The 19788-nt window shown below is 36.0% G+C and overlaps 1 non-coding gene and 1 pseudogene across 1 annotated transcript; one reads left to right on the top strand and one right to left on the bottom strand.

The window, feature by feature from the left end:
* Positions 1–7870: 7870 nt before the first annotated feature.
* Positions 7871–7978, top strand: LOC112724818 (small nucleolar RNA R71). Its single transcript, XR_003163963.1, has one exon. It is a non-coding gene; the product is annotated as a small nucleolar RNA R71 (small nucleolar RNA).
* A 6973-nt stretch (positions 7979–14951) lies between these two features.
* On the bottom strand, positions 14952–17830 carry LOC112720796 (VAN3-binding protein-like; annotated as a pseudogene).
* Positions 17831–19788: the final 1958 nt, after the last annotated feature.

Below are 19788 nucleotides of genomic sequence, written 5' to 3'. Positions count from 1 at the left end.
ATATTTTTGAAAAAATTTTTAATGCAAAGAAAACATGCAAGACACCAAACTTAGAAATCTTTGATGCTTAGACTCTATGGATGCAAGAATGCATATGAAAAACACCATACAACACAAAACAAGAAAACATCAAGATCAAACAAGAAGACTTACCAAGAACAACTTGAAGATCATGAAGAACACTATGAATGCATGAATTTTCGAAAAATGCAAGATGAATATGCAATTGACACCAAACTTATAACATGACTCAAGACTCAAACAAGAACACAAAAATATTTTTAATTTTTTATGATTTTATGATTTTTTTGTATTTTCTTTTAATTTTTTCGAAAATCATTTTGAAAAAGAAAAATAAGGATTCCAAAATTTTTAATATGAATTCCAGGAATCTTATGCTCTTTAGTCTAGAGCTCCAATCAAAGGGTCAGGCATGGCTTAATAGCCAGCCAAGCTTTAGTATGTAACTCAGACATGACAAGCCTAACATGCCCTACAGAGAAATTAGACATGGCTTTACAGCCAGCCAAGCTTCAACATGCTTCATGAAACACTAGAATTCATTCTTAAAAATTCTGAAAAAAATATTTTTTTGAAAACATTTTTATTTTTATTTTTTTTCGAAAACAAAGGAGAAATTTTTGAAAGATTTTTGAAAAATTTTTGAAAATAAAACAAAAAAAAAAATTTACCTAATCTGAGCAACAAGATGAACCGTCAGTTGTCCAAACTCGAACAATCCCCGGCAACGGCGCCAAAAACTTGGTGCACGAAATTGTGATCTCTAATAATGGCTCCAAAGACTTGGTGCTCTAATCTTAATTCATAATTTGTCACTGGTGCACGAAATTGTGATGTCCAGGCTCAAACAATCCCTGGCAACGTGAGCAACTTGGTACGCGCAATCGCGATTACACTTTGATTATGTAAAATTTATGGCTCTTGCTTTCCCTAGCAATGGCGCCAAGAACATGGTGCCAATACCATGGTTCACAACTTCGATACAACTAACCAGCAAGTGCACTGGGTCGTCCAAGTAATACCTTACGTGAGTAAGGGTCGAATCCCACAGAGATTGTTGATATGAAGCAAGCTATGGTCACCTTGCAAATCTCAGTCAGGCAGATATAAATTGATAATGATGTTTTCGAATAATAAATAATAGAATAGGGATAGAGGTACGTATGTAAATCATTGGTAGGAATTTCAGATAAGCGAATGGAGATGCTTTTCGTTCTTCTGAACCTCTGCTTTCCTGCTATCTTCATCCAATCAGTCTTACTCCTTTCCATGGCTGGCTTTATGCAAGGGCATCACCGTTGTCAGTGGCTACATCCCCTCCTCTCAGTGAAAAATATGCTCACATGCTCTGTCACAGCACGGCTAATCATCTGTCGGTTCTCGATCATGCTGGAATAGGATTCACCCTCCTTTTGCGTCTGTCACTAACGCCCAGCACTCGCGAGTTTGAAGCTCGTCACAGTCATTCAATAATTGAATCCTACTCGGAATACCACAGACAAGCTTTAGACTTTCCGGATTCTCTTGAATGCCGCCATCGTTCTAGCGTACGCCACGAAGATTCTGATTAAGAGATCTAAGAGATATTCATTCTAGCTTATTTCATGTAGAACGGAAGTGTTTGTCAGGCACGTGTTCATAGGGGAGAATGGTGATGAGCGTCACACATAATCATCACCTTCATCACGTTCTTGGGTGCAAATGGATATCTTAGAAGCGAAATAAGATGAATTGAATAGAAAACAGTAGTACTTTGCATTAATCTTTGAGGAACAGCAGAGCTCCACACCTTAATCTATGGAGTGTAGAAACTCTACCGTATGAAAATACATAAGTGAAGGTCCAGGCATGGCCGAGATGGCCAGCCCCCAAAATGTGATCACAGGATCAAAATATAATCCAGGATCCAAAGATGATCAAAGGATCAAAAGATAATCCAAAGATGATAAAATACAATAGTAAAAGGTCTTATTTATAATAAACTAGCTACTAGGGTTTACATAAGTAAGTAATTGATGCATAAATCCACTTCCGGGGCCCACTTGGTGTGTGCTTGGGTTGAGCCTTAACTTTCCACGTGCAGAGGCCATTTGTGGAGTTGAACGCCATGTTTTGATCCATTTCTGGCATTCAACTCTGGTTTTTGATCCATTTCTGGCGCTGAACTCCAGAATTGGGCAGAGAGCTGGCGTTGAACGCCAGTTTGCGTCGTCTATTCTTGGCCAAAGTTTGGACTATTATATATTGCTGGAAAGCCCTGGATGTCTACTTTCCAACGCAATTGGAAGCGTGCCATTTCCGGAGTAACCAAGACTTTGAATACAATGATAAAAAGTTCTATTTATAATAAACTAGTCACTAAGGTTTACAGAAGTAAGTAATTGATGCATAAATCCACTTCCGGGGCCCACTTGGTGTGTGCTTGGGCTGAGCTTGAGTGTTGCACGTGTAGAGGTCCTTCTTGGAGTTGAACGCCAGTTTTTGTGCCAGTTTGGGCGTTGAACTCCACTTTGCAGCTTGTTTCTGGCGCTGAACGCCAGAATTGGGCAGAGAGCTGGAGTTGAACGCCAGTTTGCGTTATCTAAACTCAGGCAAAGTATGGACTATTATATATTGCTGGAAAGTCCTGGATGTCTACTTTCCAACGCAATTGGAAGCGCACCATTTTGAGTTCTGTAGCTCCAGAAAATCTATTTTGAGTGCAGGGAGGTCAGAATCCAACAGCATCAGCAGTCCTTCTTCAACCTCTGAATCTGATTTTTGCTCAAGTCCCTCAATTTCAGCCAGAAAATACCTGAAATCACAGAAAAACACACAAACTCATAGTAAAGTCCAGAAATGTGAATTTAACATAAAAACTAATGAAAACATCCCTAAAAGTAACTAGTTCCTACTAAAAACATACTAAAAACAATGTCAAAAAGCGTATAAATTATCCGCTCATCACAACACCAAACTTAAATTGTTGCTTGTCCCCAAGCAACTGAAAATCAAATAGGATAAAAATAAGAGAATATACTATAAATTCCAAATTATCAATGAAACATAGCTTCAATCAAATGAGCGGGACTTATAGCTTTTTGCCTCTTGAATAGTTTTGGCATCTCACTCTATCCATTGAAGTTTAGAATGATTGGCATCTATAGGAACTTCAGATTTCGAATAGTGTTATTGACTCTCCTAGTTCAGTATGATGATTCTTGAACACAGCCTCTTTATGAGTCTTGGCCGTGGCCCTAAGCACTTTGCTTTCCAGTATTACCACCGGATACATAAATGCCACAGACACATAATTGGGTGAACCTTTTCAGATTGTGACTCAGCTTTGCTAAAGTCCCCAATTAGAGGTGTCCAGGGTTCTTAAGCACACTCTTTTTTTTTGCTTTGGACCTTGACTTTAACCGCTCAGTCTCAAGTTTTCACTTGACACCTACACGCCACAAGCACTTGGTTAGGGACAGCTTGGTTTAGCCGCTTAGACCAGGATTTTATTCCTTTAGGCCCTCCTATCCACTGATGCTCAAAGCCTTGGGATCCTTTTTATTTGCCCTTGCCTTTTGGTTTTAAGGGTCATTGGCTTTTTGCTCTTGCCTCTTGGTTTTAAGAGCTTTTGGCTTTTTCTGCTTGCTTTTTCTTTCTATTTTTTTTTCTATTTTTTTTTCGCCTATTTTTCTTTTCTTTTTTTTTGCAAGCTTTGTTCTTTGCTACTTTTTCTTGCTTCAAGAATCATTTTTATGATTTTTCAGATTATCAAATAACATGTCTCCTAGTCATCATTCTTTCAAGAGCCAACATATTTAACATTCTCAAACAACAACTTCAAAAGACATATGCACTGTTCAAGCATACATTCAGAAAATAAGAAGTATTGTCACCACATTAATATAATTAAACTAAGTTCAAGGATAAATTTAAAACTCATGTACTTCTTGTTCTTTTGAATTAAAACAGTTTTTATTTAAGAGAGGTGATGGATTCATAGGACATTCATAACTTTAAGACATAGTTACTACTACTAATGATCATGTAATGAAGACACAAACATAGATAAGCACATAACATAGAAAACGAAAAACAGAAGAAATAAGAACAAGGAATGAATCCACCTTAGTGATGGTGGCGTTTCCTTCTTGAGGAACCAATGATGTCCTTGAGCTCTTCTATGTCTCTTCCTTGTCTTTGTTGCTCCTCCCTCATCGCTTTTTGATCTTCTCTTATTTCATGAAGCATGATGGAGTGCTCTTGATGTTCCACCTTTAGTTGTCCCATATTGGAACTCAATTCTCCTAGGGAGGTGTTGATTTGCTCCCAATAGTTTTGTGGAGGAAAGTGCATTTGAGGCATCTCTGGGATCTCATGGTGATGAGCTTCATACGCCTCTTGAGCTCCATGAATGGGCTCTCTTGCTTGCTCCATATTTTTCTTAGTGATGGGCTTGTCCTCTTTAATGAGGATATCTCCCTCTATGTCAATCCCAGCCGAATTGCATAGGTGGCAGATGAGGTGAGGAAAGGCTAACCTTGCCATAGTGGAGGACTTGTCAGCCACCTTGTAGAGTTCTTGAGGTATAATCTCATGAACTTCCACTTCTTCTCCAATCATGATGCTATGGATCATGATGGCCCGGTCTATAGTAACTTCAGACCGGTTGCTAGTGGGAATGATTGAGCATTTAATGAACTCCAACCATCATCTAGCCACAGGCTTGAGGTCCAATCTTCTTAGTTGAATCGGCTTGCCTTTGGAGTCAATCTTCCATTGAGCTCCTTCTACACATATGTCCATAAGGACTTGGTCCAACCTTTGATCAAAGTTGACTCTCCTTGTGTAGGGGCGTGCGTTCTCTTCCATGTTTGGCAAGTTGAACGCCAACCTCACATTTTCCGGACTAAAATCCAAGTATTTCCCCCGAACCATTGTAACATAGTTCTTTGGATCCGGGTTCTTACTTTGATCATGGTTCTTGGTGATCCATGCATTAGCATAGAACTCTTGAACCATTAGGATGCCGACTTGTTGGATGGGATTTGTTAGAACTTCCCAACCTCTTCTTTGAATTTCATGTCGGATCTCCAGATACTCATTTCTTTTGAGTTTGAAAGGGACCTCGGGGATCACCTTCTTCTTGGCCACAACATCATAGAAGTGGTCTTGATGGGCTTTGGAGATGAACCTTTCCATCTCCCATGACTCGGAGGTGGAAGCTTTTGTCTTCCCCTTCCCCTTTCTAGAGGATTCTCCGGTCTTAGGTGCCATCAATGGTAATGGAAAAACAAAAAGCTTATGCTTTTACCACACCAAACTTAGAATATTGCTCGCCCTCGAGCAATAAACAAAAGAATAGAAGAAGAAGAAGAAGAAGAAATATGGAGAGGGAGAGGGAGATGTGGTTTCGGCCAAGAGGAGTGTAGAGGGGTGTGTTGTGTGAATTTGATGAAGAATGGAGGGCTTTATATAGGGAAGGGAGGGGGGAAAGTTTTTGGCCATATGGGTGGGTTTGGGTGGGAAATTGGTTTTGAATTTTTGAAGGTAGGTGGGGTTTATGAGGTAGGTTTATGGGGAAGAGTGGATGGATGTGAGTGGTGAAGAGGTGATGGGGAAGAGAGTTTTAGGTGATTGGTGAAGGGTTTTTGGGGAAGAGTGTTTATGGGGTTGTGTGAAATAAAGTGGTGAGAAGAAGTGAGTGGAGGTAGGTGGGGATCCTGTGGGGTCCACAGATCCTGAGGTGTTCAAGGATTTACATCCCTGCACCCATTAGGCATGTAAAAATGCCTTTGCACACAACTCTGGGCGTTCAGCGCCAGGTTGGTGGCCATTTTGGGCGTTCAACGCCCATTTGTGTGCCATTTCTGGCGTTGAACGCCAGAACCATGCCTGTTCTGGCGTTCAGCGCCCAGAAGCTGCCCATTTTGGGCGTTCAGCGCCAGCACCATGCTCTGTTCTGACGTTGAACGCCAGACAGATGCTCCTCCAGGGTGTGATTTTTCTTTTGCTGTTTTTGATTCCGTTTTCAATTTTTATATTTATTTTGTGACTCCACATGATCATGAACCTACAAAGACATATAACTAAGGAAAATATAGTTAGATAAATAAAAATTGGGTTGCCTCCCAACAAGCGCTTCTTTAATGTCAATAGCTTGACAGTGGGCTCTCATGGAGCCTCACAGATGTGCAGAGCTTTGTTGAGACTCTCCAACACCAAACTTAGAGTTTGGATATGGGAGTTCAACACCAAACTTAGAGTTCGGTTGTGGCCTCCCAACACCAAACTTAGAGTTTGACTGTAGGAGCTCTGGTTGACTCTGCTTTGAGAGAAGCTTTTTCTGCTTCCTCTCCATGGTTGCAGAGGGAGATCCTTGAGTTTTAAACACAAGGGATTTCTCATTCCATTGAAGGACTATTTCACCTCTGTCAACATTAATCACAGCTCTTGCTGTGGCTAGGAAAGGTCTTCCTAGGATGATGGATTCATCCTCTTCCTTTCCAGTATCCAGGACTATGAAATCAGCAGGGATGTAAAGGCCTTCAACCTTTACTAACACGTCCTCTACTTGTCCATATGCCTGTTTTCTTGAATTGTCTGCCATCTCTAATGAGATTTTAGCAGCTTGCACCCCATAAATTCCCAGTTTCTCTATTACAGAGAGGGGCATGAGGTTTATTCCTGAACCAAGGTCACACAGAGCCTTAAAGATCATGGTGCCTATAGTACAAGGTATTATGAACTTTCCAGGATCCTGTCTCTTCTGAGGCAATGTCAGTTGATCCAGATCACTTAGTTCATTGATGAACAAGGGAGGTTCAACTTCCCAAGTATCAATGCCAAATAATTTGGCATTCAGCTTCATGATTGCACCAAGAAACTTGGCAGTTTGCTCTTCAGTAACATCCTCATTCTCTTCAGAAGAGGAATACTCATCAGAGCTCATGAAGGGCATAAGGAGGTTCAATGGAATCTCTATGATCTCTAGATGAGCCTCAGAGTCTTTTGGTTCCTCAGAGGGAAGCTCCTTATTGATCACTGGACGTCCCAGGAGGTCTTCCTCCTTGGGATTCACGTCCTCCACTCCCCTTGTAGGTTCGGCCATGGTGCTTATGTCAATGGCCTTGCACTCTCCTTTTGGATTCTCTTCTGTATTGCTTGGGAGAGTACTGGGAGGGATTTCTGTGATCCTTTTACTCAGCTGGCCCACTTGTGCTTCCAAATTTCTAATGGAAGACCTTGTTTCATTCATGAAACTCACAGTGGCCTTGGACAGATCAGAGACTAGATTTGCTAAATTAGAAGTATTTTGTTCAGAGTTCTCTGTCTGTTGCTGAGTGGATGATGGAAAAGGTTTATTATTGTTAAACCTGTTTCTTCCACCATTATTAAAGCCCTGTTGAGGCTTTTGATCCTTCCATGAGAAATTTGGATGATTTCTCCATGATGAGTTATAGGTGTTTCCATAAGGTTCACCTAAATAATTTACCTCTGCTATTGAAGGGTTTTCAGGATCATAAGCTTCTTCTTCAGAAGATGCCTCTTGAGTACTGTTGGATGCAGCTTGCATTCCATGCAGACTCTGAGAGATCATATTGACTTGCTGAGTCAATATTTTATTCTGAGCCAATATGGCATTCAGAGTATCAACTTCAAGAACTCCCTTCTTCATAGGTGTCCCATTGCTCACAGGATTCCTTTCAGAAGTGTACATGAACTGGTTATTAGCAACCATGTCAATGAGTTCTTGAGCTTCTGTAGGCATTTTCTTTAGATGAATGGATCCACCTGCAGAAGTGTCCAGTGACATCTTTGATAGCTCAGATAAACCATCATAGAGTATATCCAGGATGGTCCATTCTGAAAGCATGTCAGAAGGACACTTTTTGGTCAACTGTTTGTATCTTTCCCAAGCTTCATAGAGGGATTCACCTTCTTTCTGTCTGAAGGTCTGAACATCAGCTCTAAGCTTGCTCAGCTTTTGAAGAAGAAAGTACTTGGCTAAGAAAGCCGTGACCAGCTTATCCCAAGAGTTCAGGCTGTCTTTGGGTTGAGAATCCAACCATATTCTAGCTCTGTCTCTTACAGCAAAAGGGAAAAGCATGAGCCTGTAGACTTCAGGATCTACTCTATTAGTCTTAACAGTATCACATATCTGCAAGAATTCAGTTAAGAACTGAAAAGGATCTTCAGATGGAAGTCCATGAAACTTGCAGTTTTGCTGCATCAGAGAAACTAATTGAGGTTTCAGCTCAAAGTTGTTTGCTCCAATGGCAGGGATGGAGATGCTTCTTCCATGTAAATTGGAATTAGGTGCAGTAAAGTCACCAAGCATCTTCCTTACATTATTATTATTTTCGGCTGCCATCTCCTCTTCCTGTTCGAAAATTTCTGAAAGGTTATCTCTGGATTGTTGTATTTTAGCTTCTCTTAATTTCCTTTTCAGAGTCCTTTCAGGTTCTGGATCTGCTTCCACAAGAATGTTCTTGTCCTTGCTCCTGCTCATATGACAAAGAAGAGGGCACAGAAAAATAATAATAATAATAGAGATCCTTTATACCACAGTATAGGGATCCCTGTGTGAGTAGAAGAAGAGGGGGAGACAAAGAATGTAATATAATGGAAGAAACACAACTGTGAGGAGGGTTGAGATGTGAGATGAGATGTTAGTAAATGAATAAATAAATAGAATAAGATGGGAGAGAAGGAATTTTCGAAAATAATTTTTAAAAAAGAGTTAGTGATTTTTGAAAATAGTTTTTGAAAAATGTTAGTATTTTTCGAATTTTTTTTTTAAAATCAAAAATAAAAATAAGAATAATTAGTTAATTAAAAAGAAATTTTTGAAAAAGAGGGAAGATATTTTCGAAAATTAGAAAGAGAGAGTTAGTTAGGTAGTTTTGAAAAAGTTAAAAAACAAACAAAAAGTTAGTTAGTTAGTTGAAACAAATTTTGAAAAGATAAGAAGTTAGGAGGTTAGAAAAGATATTTTGAAAAGATATTTTTGAAAAAGATAAGATAAGAAGATATTTTAGAAACTAATTTTGAAAAATATTTGATTTTTAAGATCTCAATTAATGACTTGATTCACAAGAAATCACAAGATATGATTCTAGAACTTAAAGTTTGAATCTTTCTTAACAAGCAAGTAACAAACTTCAAATTTTTGAATCAAAACATTAATTGATTATGTTATTTTCGAGAATTTGATATAAAAATAAGAAAAAGATTTTTGAAAAATACTTTTGGAATTTTTGAAAATAACTAAGAATTTTGAAAAAGATTTGATTTTTGAAAAAGATTGTGAAAAAGATAAGATTTTCAAATTGAAAATTTGATTTGACTCATAAGAAACAACTTGATTTTAAAAATTTTTGAAAAAGTCAACCCAAATTTTCGAATTTGATGAGAGAAAAAGGGAAAGACATTTTTTTTTTTATTTTTGAATTTTTATGATGCAAGAGAAAAACACTAAAATGATGCAATGCATGATATTTTTAGATCAAAACATGTGATGCATGCAAGAAAACTATGAATGTCAAGATGAACATCATAGACACAATTTTGAAAAATTTTTAATGCAAAGAAAACATGCAAGACACCAAACTTAGAATTCTTTAATGCTTAGACACTAAGAATTCAAGAATGCATATGATAAATATGAAAAGACACAAACAAAAAATCATCAAGATCAAACAAGAAGACTTACCAAGAACAACTTGAAGATCATGAAGAACACTATGAATGCATGAAATTTTCGAAAAATGCAAGATGCACATGCAATTGACACCAAACTTATAATATGACTCAAGACTCAAACAAGAAACAGAAAAATATTTTTGATTTTTATGATTTTCTAATATTTTTTGGATTTTTTCGAAAATTATATGAAAAAGAAAAATTAAGGATTCCAAAATTTTTAACATGAATTCCAGGAATCTTGCATTCTTAGTCTAAAGCTTCAGTCCAGGAATTAGACATGGCTCACTAGCCAGCCAAGCTTTCAATGAAAGCTTCGGTCCAAAACACTAGACATGGCCAATGGCCAGCCAAGCTTCAGCATGTAATTCAGACATGACACGCCTGACATACTCATTCCTAAAGGAATTAGACCTGGCTTTACAGCCAGCCAGGCTTCAACATGCTTCATGAAACACTAGAATTCATTCTTAAAAATTTTGAATAAAATTTTTGAAAACATTTTTATATTATTTTTTTCGAAAACAGATGAGAAAATTTTGAAATATTTTTGAAAAATTTTTGAAAAGAAAACGAGAAGAAAGTTACCTAATCTGAGCAACAAGATGAACCGTCAGTTGTCCAAACTCGAACAATCCCCGGCAACGGCGCCAAAAACTTGGTGCACAAAATTGTGATGTCCAGGCTCAAACAATCCCTGGCAACGTGAGCAACTTGGTACGCGCAATCGCGATTACACTTTGATTATGTAAAATTCATGGCTCTTGCTTTCCCTGGAAATGGCGCCAAGAACATGGTGCCAATACCATGGTTCACAACTTCGATACAACTAACCAGCAAGTGCACTGGGTCGTCCAAGTAATACCTTACGTGAGTAAGGGTCGAATCCCACGAAGATTGTTGGTATGAAGCAAGCTATGGTCACCTTGCAAATCTCAGTCAGGCAGATATAAATTGATAATGATGTTTTCGAATAATAAATAATAGAATAGGGATAGAGGTACGTATGTAAATCATTGGTAGGAATTTCAGATAAGCGAATGGAGATGCTTTTCGTTCCTCTGAACCTCTGCTTTCCTGCTATCTTCATCCAATCAGTCTTACTCCTTTCCATGGCTGGCTTTATGCAAGGGCATCACCGTTGTCAGTGGCTACATCCCCTCCTCTCAGTGAAAAATATGCTCACATGCTCTGTCACAGCACGGCTAATCATCTGTCGGTTCTCGATCATGCTGGAATAGGATTCACCCTCCTTTTGCGTCTGTCACTAACGCCCAGCACTCGCGAGTTTGAAGCTCGTCACAGTCATTCAATCATTGAATCCTACTCGGAATACCACAGACAAGGTTTAGACTTTCCGGATTCTCTTGAATGCCGCCATCGTTCTAGCGTACGCCACGAAGATTCTGATTAAGAGATCTAAGAGATATTCATTCTAGCTTATTTCATGTAGAACGGAAGTGTTTGTCAGGCACGTGTTCATAGGGGAGAATGGTGATGAGCGTCACACATAATCATCACCTTCATCACGTTCTTGGGTGCAAATGGATATCTTAGAAGCGAAATAAGATGAATTGAATAGAAAACAGTAGTACTTTGCATTAATCTTTGAGGAACAGCAGAGCTCCACACCTTAATCTATGGAGTGTAGAAACTCTACCGTATGAAAATACATAAGTGAAGGTCCAGGCATGGCCGAGATGGCCAGCCCCCAAAATGTGATCACAGGATCAAAATATAATCCAGGATCCAAAGATGATCAAAGGATCAAAAGATAATCCAAAGATGATAAAATACAATAGTAAAAGGTCTTATTTATAATAAACTAGCTACTAGGGTTTACATAAGTAAGTAATTGATGCATAAATCCACTTCCGGGGCCCACTTGGTGTGTGCTTGGGTTGAGCCTTAACTTTCCACGTGCAGAGGCCATTTGTGGAGTTGAACGCCATGTTTTGATCCATTTCTGGCGTTCAACTCTGGTTTTTGATCCATTTCTGGCGCTGAACTCCAGAATTGGGCAGAGAGCTGGCGTTGAACGCCAGTTTGCGTCGTCTATTCTTAGCCAAAGTTTGGACTATTATATATTGCTGGAAAGCCCTGGATGTCTACTTTCCAACGCAATTGGAAGCGTGCCATTTTGAGTTCTGTAGCTCCAGAAAATCCACTTTGAGTGCAGAGAGGTCAGAATCCAACAGCATCAGCAGTCCTTCTTCAACCTCTGAATCTGATTTTTGCTCAAGTCCCTCAATTTCAGCCAGAAAATACCTGAAATCACAGAAAAACACACAAACTCATAGTAAAGTCCAGAAATGTGAATTTAACATAAAAAATAATGAAAACATCCCTAAAAGTAACTAGTTCCTACTAAAAACATACTAAAAACAATGTCAAAAAGCGTATAAATTATCCGCTCATCAGTCACAACTTTGATACAACTAACCAGCAAGTGCACTGGGTCGTCCAAGTAATAAACCTTATGTGAGTAAGGGTCGATCCCACGGAGATTGTTGGTATGAAGCAAGCTATGGTCACCTTGTAAATCTCAGTCAGGCGGATATAAAATAGTTATGGAGTTTTTGAAAATAAATAATAAAAGAAGGATAGAAAGACTTATTTAGATCATTGGTGAGAGTTTCAGATAAGCGTGTAGAGATGCTTTCGTTCCTCTGAACCTCTGCTTTCCTGCTGCCTTCATCCAATCAGTCTTACTCCTTTCCATGGCTGGCTTTTTGTAAGGATGTCACCGGTGCCAATGGCTACTTTCAATCCTCTCGGGAAAATGGTCCAAATGCTCTGTCACAGCACGGCTAATCGTCTGGAGGCATCACCCTTGTCGATGGTTGCATCCTATTCCTCTCTGTGAAAATGGTCCGATGCGCTGTCACTGCATGGCTAATCATCTTGGAGGTTCTCGATCATACTGGAATAGAATTTACTATCCTTTTGCGTCTGTCACTACGCCCAGCACTCGCGAGTTTGGAGTTCGTCACAGTCATTCAATCCCAGAGTCCTACTCGGAATACCATAGACAAGGTTTAGACTTTCCGGACTCTCATGAATGCCGCCATCAATCTAGCTTATACCACGAAGATTCTGATTAAGAGATCTAAGATACTCATTCAGTCGAAGGTAGAACGGAAGTGGTCGTCAGGCACGCGTTCATAGGGAATGATGATGATTGTCACGTTCATCACATTCAGGTTGAAGAGCGAATGAATATCTTAGAAGCGGAATAAGTTGAATTGAATAGAAAAACAGTAGTACTTTGCATTAATCTTTGAGGAACAGCAGAGCTCCACACCTTAATCTATGGAGTGCAGAGACTCTACCATTGAAAATACATAAGTGATAATGGAGTTCGTTGGTCTCGGCCCCAGAGGGGAACCGGAGTAACCAAGACTTTGAATACAATGATAAAAAGTTCTATTTATAATAAACTAGTCACTAGGGTTTACAGAAGTAAGTAATTGATGCATAAATCCACTTCCGGGGCCCACTTGGTGTGTGCTTGGGCTGAGCTTGAGTGTTGCACGTGTAGAGGTCCTTCTTGGAGTTGAACGCCAGTTTTTGTGCCAGTTTGGGCGTTGAACTCCACTTTGCAGCTTGTTTCTGGCGCTGAACGCCAGAATTGGGCAGAGAGCTGGAGTTGAACGCCAGTTTGCGTCATCTAAACTCAGGCAAAGTATGGACTATTATATATTGCTGGAAAGTCCTGGATGTCTACTTTCCAACGCAATTGGAAGCGCACCATTTTGAGTTCTGTAGCTCCAGAAAATCTATTTTGAGTGCAGGGAGGTCAGAATCCAACAGCATCAGCAGTCCTTCTTCAACCTCTGAATCTGATTTTTGCTCAAGTCCCTCAATTTCAGCCAGAAAATACCTGAAATCACAGAAAAACACACAAACTCATAGTAAAGTCCAGAAATGTGAATTTAACATAAAAACTAATGAGAACATCCCTAAAAGTAACTAGATTCTACTAAAAACATACTAAAAACAATGCCAAAAAGCGTATAAATTATCCGCTCATCAGTCACCTTTTGCGTTACTGTTCCTGATCGGAGTTTCATTGTTGTTCATTGTTTGATTACGTTCTGCTACAAGGACCACCATGCCGCGTGACCACCGTATTCCCACCTCCGTCGTTTTTGCCGCCATTAGCGTACCGTTCATCATCGGGATGCCATTATTTTTCATTGCTTGATCGCCTTTCGCTGCAAGGACCACAACGCGGCTGCATCTTTGACCAAAGTCATTCGCGGTGGTTAGAGAGTTCTTTCCGCCGAGCTGTTGTACACAAAGAAGTCGACGTCGCAGTGTACGACTTCCAATAGAGAGCATTCGACCATGGAGCAATCAATTTCGGAACGAGGATTGAATAGCCCGTTAATTGATGTGAGTGATAATAATTCAATCTATTTTTAAGGTAAGTGGGGGAAAGAGGACGCTGTTTCGTTTTTTTTTTTGTTTTTCCATGTAAGTGAATTGTATTTTGTTAATCTCGTGTGAATGTTTTTTTTTTATACTAAGCGGATGTTTTTTTCTCCATTTGATTGGATGTTTCTGAAATGGTATTGTTGTTATTTAAGTATCTAATGAGGAGGTTTTTCTGTAACTCTTACCAATGAATGCGTTTTTTTGTTTTATTTTAGTTAATGCGGTTTTTTTTATTTAGGATTTGAAAGATTTTTTTATTAGTTTTTGATATTTTTTTCTTATATTTTGTATGTTTTTTCTTAGGATTTAGATGTTTTTTTTATTAGTTTTGGATAATTTTTTTTATGTTTTGTATTTTTTTATGATTTGGATGATTTTTTATCTTATATTTTAGTATTTTTTTTTTAGAATTTAGACGCTTTTCTAAAAAAAAAATTAGGATTTACATAATAAATAATAAAAGATAAATTAAAATAAAAAGAAATAATTAATAATTATTAATTTTGTATCTTTTAAAATTTAAAAATTTAAATAATCATTAATTAATGATAATTAATGAGTATAAAATATATTTTAAAAATATTTGTTGAGTTGTTGTTGGCTTGATTGTTAGAGGAATTCTCTTTTGAATGGTGAACTGAAAGTGATTAGGCCAGTGCAACATTATTGCTTTACTTTCTTAACATAGTGGTAAACTGGTAATACAGCCGCCATAAAAGAGTACATGCATTTTGGCATAATTTTTATCTGTCCTACTCTTCTACTTAGACGCATGCATAATAATATAATACATAATATATATATAATTATATAAATATATTCAAATTCATTGATTCATATGCTGTCATTGATACATAAAATTTCCAGAGAAGTATCTATTGCTTCAATAGAGTTGGATCTACGAAGTAGAGCCTCAATCCCATCAACCCATTTCATCTTGTGGAATTTACTCTTGCACTTGAACTCTAAAGGCCTTGTGCTGTTTTGAGGCCAATATAACACTCTTCCAATGCTTCCCTTTCTTTTCTATACGGCCATGCACCCTGTTTGTCACACACTCCATATACCACACCTAAGTATACAATTTTTGTCACAAATACAATCTGTTAGCTAGAACCTAATAAAAATATTCAATTACTTATTGTTATTGTTAGGATGATTTTTAATTTAATCATGCATCCTCTATTTAACTTTAAAAATTTTATAACTACTATCAAAATGATATATGACAGTATAATTTTTTTAAATATACTTAGAAATAATTATAAAAAAAAAATATTTAAGTTTCTAAAATTTCAAGTTAAGTGAAGAACTAAGTCAAACTTTTGTCACATAACAATAATATTTCATACAAATTACATGTTATTTTAATACCAACGGTTAGGTTGGATGAAGGTAAACATTAAGGGATCTATATAACTAAAAACACTTACATTTATTCTTTTTGGAGAAGGCTCCTCCCACGTGCTTGCTTTTGATCTTAATTTTGACCTATGCCAAAACAGAATCATGAAAATTCAGATAAAACATTGTTGCTCATCTGTGCAATTGATACCTCCATCCATCACATACATGAATAATTGTTAATAGTTGATATATACCTGAGATTTCTTGTTAATGTAAACAGTGACATGCTTCCATCTTAGTGCGCCTGAAAAAAGGTCAAAAAGCAAACTTAGAAATAATGATATAAAGCAAACCCAATGCACCAAAAATCCTATTATATTTATCATACATGCATGTGTGCCTCACATTTAAGAAAGTAATAAATAATAATTGGAAAATGGAATATAATGATGGAAAATGGGTTTCCAATTTTACCTTTTCGTGTGAGTTGCAACAATTCTCCCACACACGGTGGATGATGTTCCAACATTTGGTGGTCAAAAGGTGCAAACCAATGAGAATGAGATTGTGCCACTCCCTTATCATAAGGACTTATTGATGCATTCCTCGTTGTTTCTTTTGGTAATCTTGCCCTTAGTGCTGCTTCTCCTCTCAAAGCTGATTTCCAAGGGAAAAAATAAAAACAAATCAAAATAAATTAACTGATAATAATCACTGATATTGTTCATAATTCATCCAAAAAAGTTGAAAATTATTTAACTGATGAAACATAAGTTTGGTTTCTTCTATTTAAAAAAAAAAAAAAACTCTAGAAGTATCTAAGAATGTAATTACCTTTCTCTAATAATGAAATAGAGAAACTAATTTAATATCTATTAAAATTGAATTAGTTGGACAAAACTAGTCAAAATAAATAGTTGATTGTGTCGTTTTGTCTGATTAATCCAATTATTGAATTCGTTTGAGGTCAGAATTGCTGCTGCTTAAATCTTTCTCGGCTAAAAATAGTAACTAATTCCAGAAGCTGAGAAATGACCTGTTGCAGCAGCGGCAGTTAGTGTGATGAGATCTCCATGGGTTTGAATATCAACAGCAGACTTCACAGCAGAAGCCAGACGGCCATGATCAGCTCCAGCCGCTTCAGCCATTTCAACGCAATGCGACGCAACGAGCTCCATGGCCGAAGCCAGGCTAGGCTCAGCTTCGAATTAGACGAGCGATTGTTAGAGTTCTGTTGCGCTGCAGCCACAGCAGCCAAGGCTGAAGCCAACCCTGCAATAGACACAGCAGAATGGACTCGACACGATTCGAGCCGCGCCTTGTCTTTCTTCCTTACATTCATGTTGTTACCACTTCCACCGTTCTGCTTCTGATGAAACCATTTTCCAATGCTTCCCATTTTTCTGCTATTTGATGAAGGAGTTGTCATCTTTCCTGCCTGCAAATCAAAGAAAAATATTCCCTACTAATATCATTATCACCAGTACAAATATTCTCTACTGCAATTACTTTTTTTTACATCATTTTTAACAATGGTCTTTCTCCACTTGACTAGTACCAATAAAAAAAATTTTAAAAATAAATTTATTAATAATTTATGGGGATTTATAACCCCCACAAATTACAAATAAAATTCTCATCCAACTAATTTTCATTACTATTTCACAAATTTATTGACAGATGAGTCTTATTATCTTAAAATGATAAAGTTAATGGCCAAAATATCTCTTTTGTTTACAAGGAACGTTTTGATGTCCTTCATAAATAAACAAGAATTATATAGGGTTTTTGTTCCAAAAATACTATTTTCAAAAAAAAAAAAAAAGAAATCAGCTTCTATGTATTTGTATATAACTACATATTTGGTTAATTTATTATTTTTAATATATATTTTATATTTTAATATATTTTTTATACCAATAACTGATTTGATGATTTATTTTTTATATATACATAACATAATACTTTAATATATTGTTTTCACAAAATCAATAATTGCAAATTAAATGGTGAGAGAGGAGCATGGCTTACTACTACAAGTTGAGGTGCGAAATTAGCAGCACTATCAAGAAACACGTGTTGATTCTTGTCATAGAAACTTCGCTTCTGTTTATCTAAAAGAGCCTTTGAAATCTCAGAAGCAGAGAGGCTCCATGACCTTGACAAGAACTCCATGGGTTCAAGTGGTGTTGGTGGCTGAGGTATAGCAGGTATCGTTGATAGGAGAACCACTTTGTTGAACTCTTCATTTTCATTTACATCCTCTAATTCTAGCCCATGATGCCACCATGAACCAGTTGTTTTCCAAGGTGGTAAGTTACCACCATCCATTTTTCTTTTCAAAGTTCCACTATCAGGACAAATATTCTGAATATTCTGAATATGCTGAAACCTCAAAGCACTTCGAGTAGTAATTGTTGTTGTTTATATGACTTTTTTTTTTGTTTTTTTTGTTTTTTTTTCGCAATAGCTGTTTTGCACACACAACACAGGACACAAGAAGCAGAAAAAAGGGGTAGGTTAGTTCGGGGACTTATGATTGATAGAAAGACTACTTTGGTTCCACTCGAACAAACAAAAAAAGTGAAAGGAAACAGTTTGGTGAGAAGCGAAAAGATTGTGTTTGAAAATACAAAGATATTAAGATAGATATAAGATAAAATAATTGTGTTTATAATTTTGATTTATTATCTTTAATTTTTGAGAAACATAAAATTAGTCAGATTTTATTCCAAAATAAAAATATTTTGGCTATTTTAATGTTTGTTTAAAAAATATTTGTCTTTTGATATCTTTATAGAAAAATACTAGAATATAGTCATAATTTATTATTTTTGATCATTAATTAGTTATTAATAATGTTTAAAAATATGAGATAATAACTAGACTAAAAAATTAAATTCATGACTAAATAATAGTCAAAAACAATAAATTTTAATAATCCTTTTAACATTTTTCATTTTTATATTCTTCTGCAGCGAACATTAGCCAAATATTACTCTTTACATTTTACGTCAAATAAGCACTTTCGAATGAAAAAAAAAAGTTTTCAAAAAGATTCATTAAATTGATCATCTAAATTATGAAACAATGAGGGAAAAAAATCAAACAAAATTCTTAGAAATCATTTTCAAAGAACAAAACAAAAATCCATGGAATTGATCATCTATATTTAATAATATATAAGATCTAGAAAATGTTTAATAATAATATTAATCGAAGACAGAACAAGACCTGCTTTACAGAGCTTGCAGCCTCAGTAGAAAGCTTTTGACCGGAAGCTTAAGCTTAGACCTGCTTTGTGATCAGTTTCAGTCTCTCACACACATATATGTAAGAGAGAGCTTAGGAAGCAGAATAGATTTCAAGGAACACTTACCTAAATCTTGTGCTTTGAACCACCATGAATTCAGGTTGATGTTTAATTAAAAAAATCAGAGACAACCCGGTATTCACGAAGCTCAAAAACTAAGCAACTATATATTAATCACTAAAAGTAAAGTTTAAGGGGAACATAATCCTGTGTTACTGGGTATTGGTTCCTAGGACTCATGCAGATATAGATTCATAGCGCTGTTGTCGATGACTGGAACATTTTGTCTGTTATTAGTTCTCTTTTATTTTATTTATTTTTATTAGAATCAGTTCATGCTTTAATTAAGATCTTTCAAATTATTTGTATATAAAATTAGTCCTAATTAATTTTTATCTATTTATATATAAATATAAAGTTATTTATTTATTTTTATGTTTTTTATATTTTAATATATATTTTATCTAATCATAATATAAATTTGTAGTTAATTTAATAGTTATTTTTGTATATATATTCAATTGTTTCAGTTTTTATAAGATAATTACATATTCCTACTAATAGTTCTTTTTTATAAATATTCGAATGTTTCTTACTAAGTATGTGAACATCTAATTAGAGTTAAGATTATTATATTTTATTTTGCATTATAAAATACTTTTAAACTACTTATCAAAATGATCATTACATCATAGTGAAAGAATCAATTTTCTTAAACTCCTCGTCAGTATTTTTTAAAACAATAATATTTAAAAATAATAAAAATCAGTCTTAATAATTAAAAAATATTTTATTTAATTGTGATTTTAAATACAATAAATATATAATACAAATATTATATTATATATATATATATATATATATATTATAATTTATTATTAAATAATTTTAATATATTTTTATATTATCATTTTTTTGTCCATCATATTATGATCTAGATATAAAAAGAATTATTTTTTTTTTTTTTTTTTTTTTTTAAAATA

Source organism: Arachis hypogaea, chromosome 11, assembly GCF_003086295.3.
Source record: "Arachis hypogaea cultivar Tifrunner chromosome 11, arahy.Tifrunner.gnm2.J5K5, whole genome shotgun sequence".
NCBI classification, from domain to species: Eukaryota; Viridiplantae; Streptophyta; class Magnoliopsida; order Fabales; family Fabaceae; genus Arachis; species Arachis hypogaea.
Note: the sequence above shows the minus strand (reverse complement) of the source record. Positions and strands in the feature narration are given on the sequence as shown.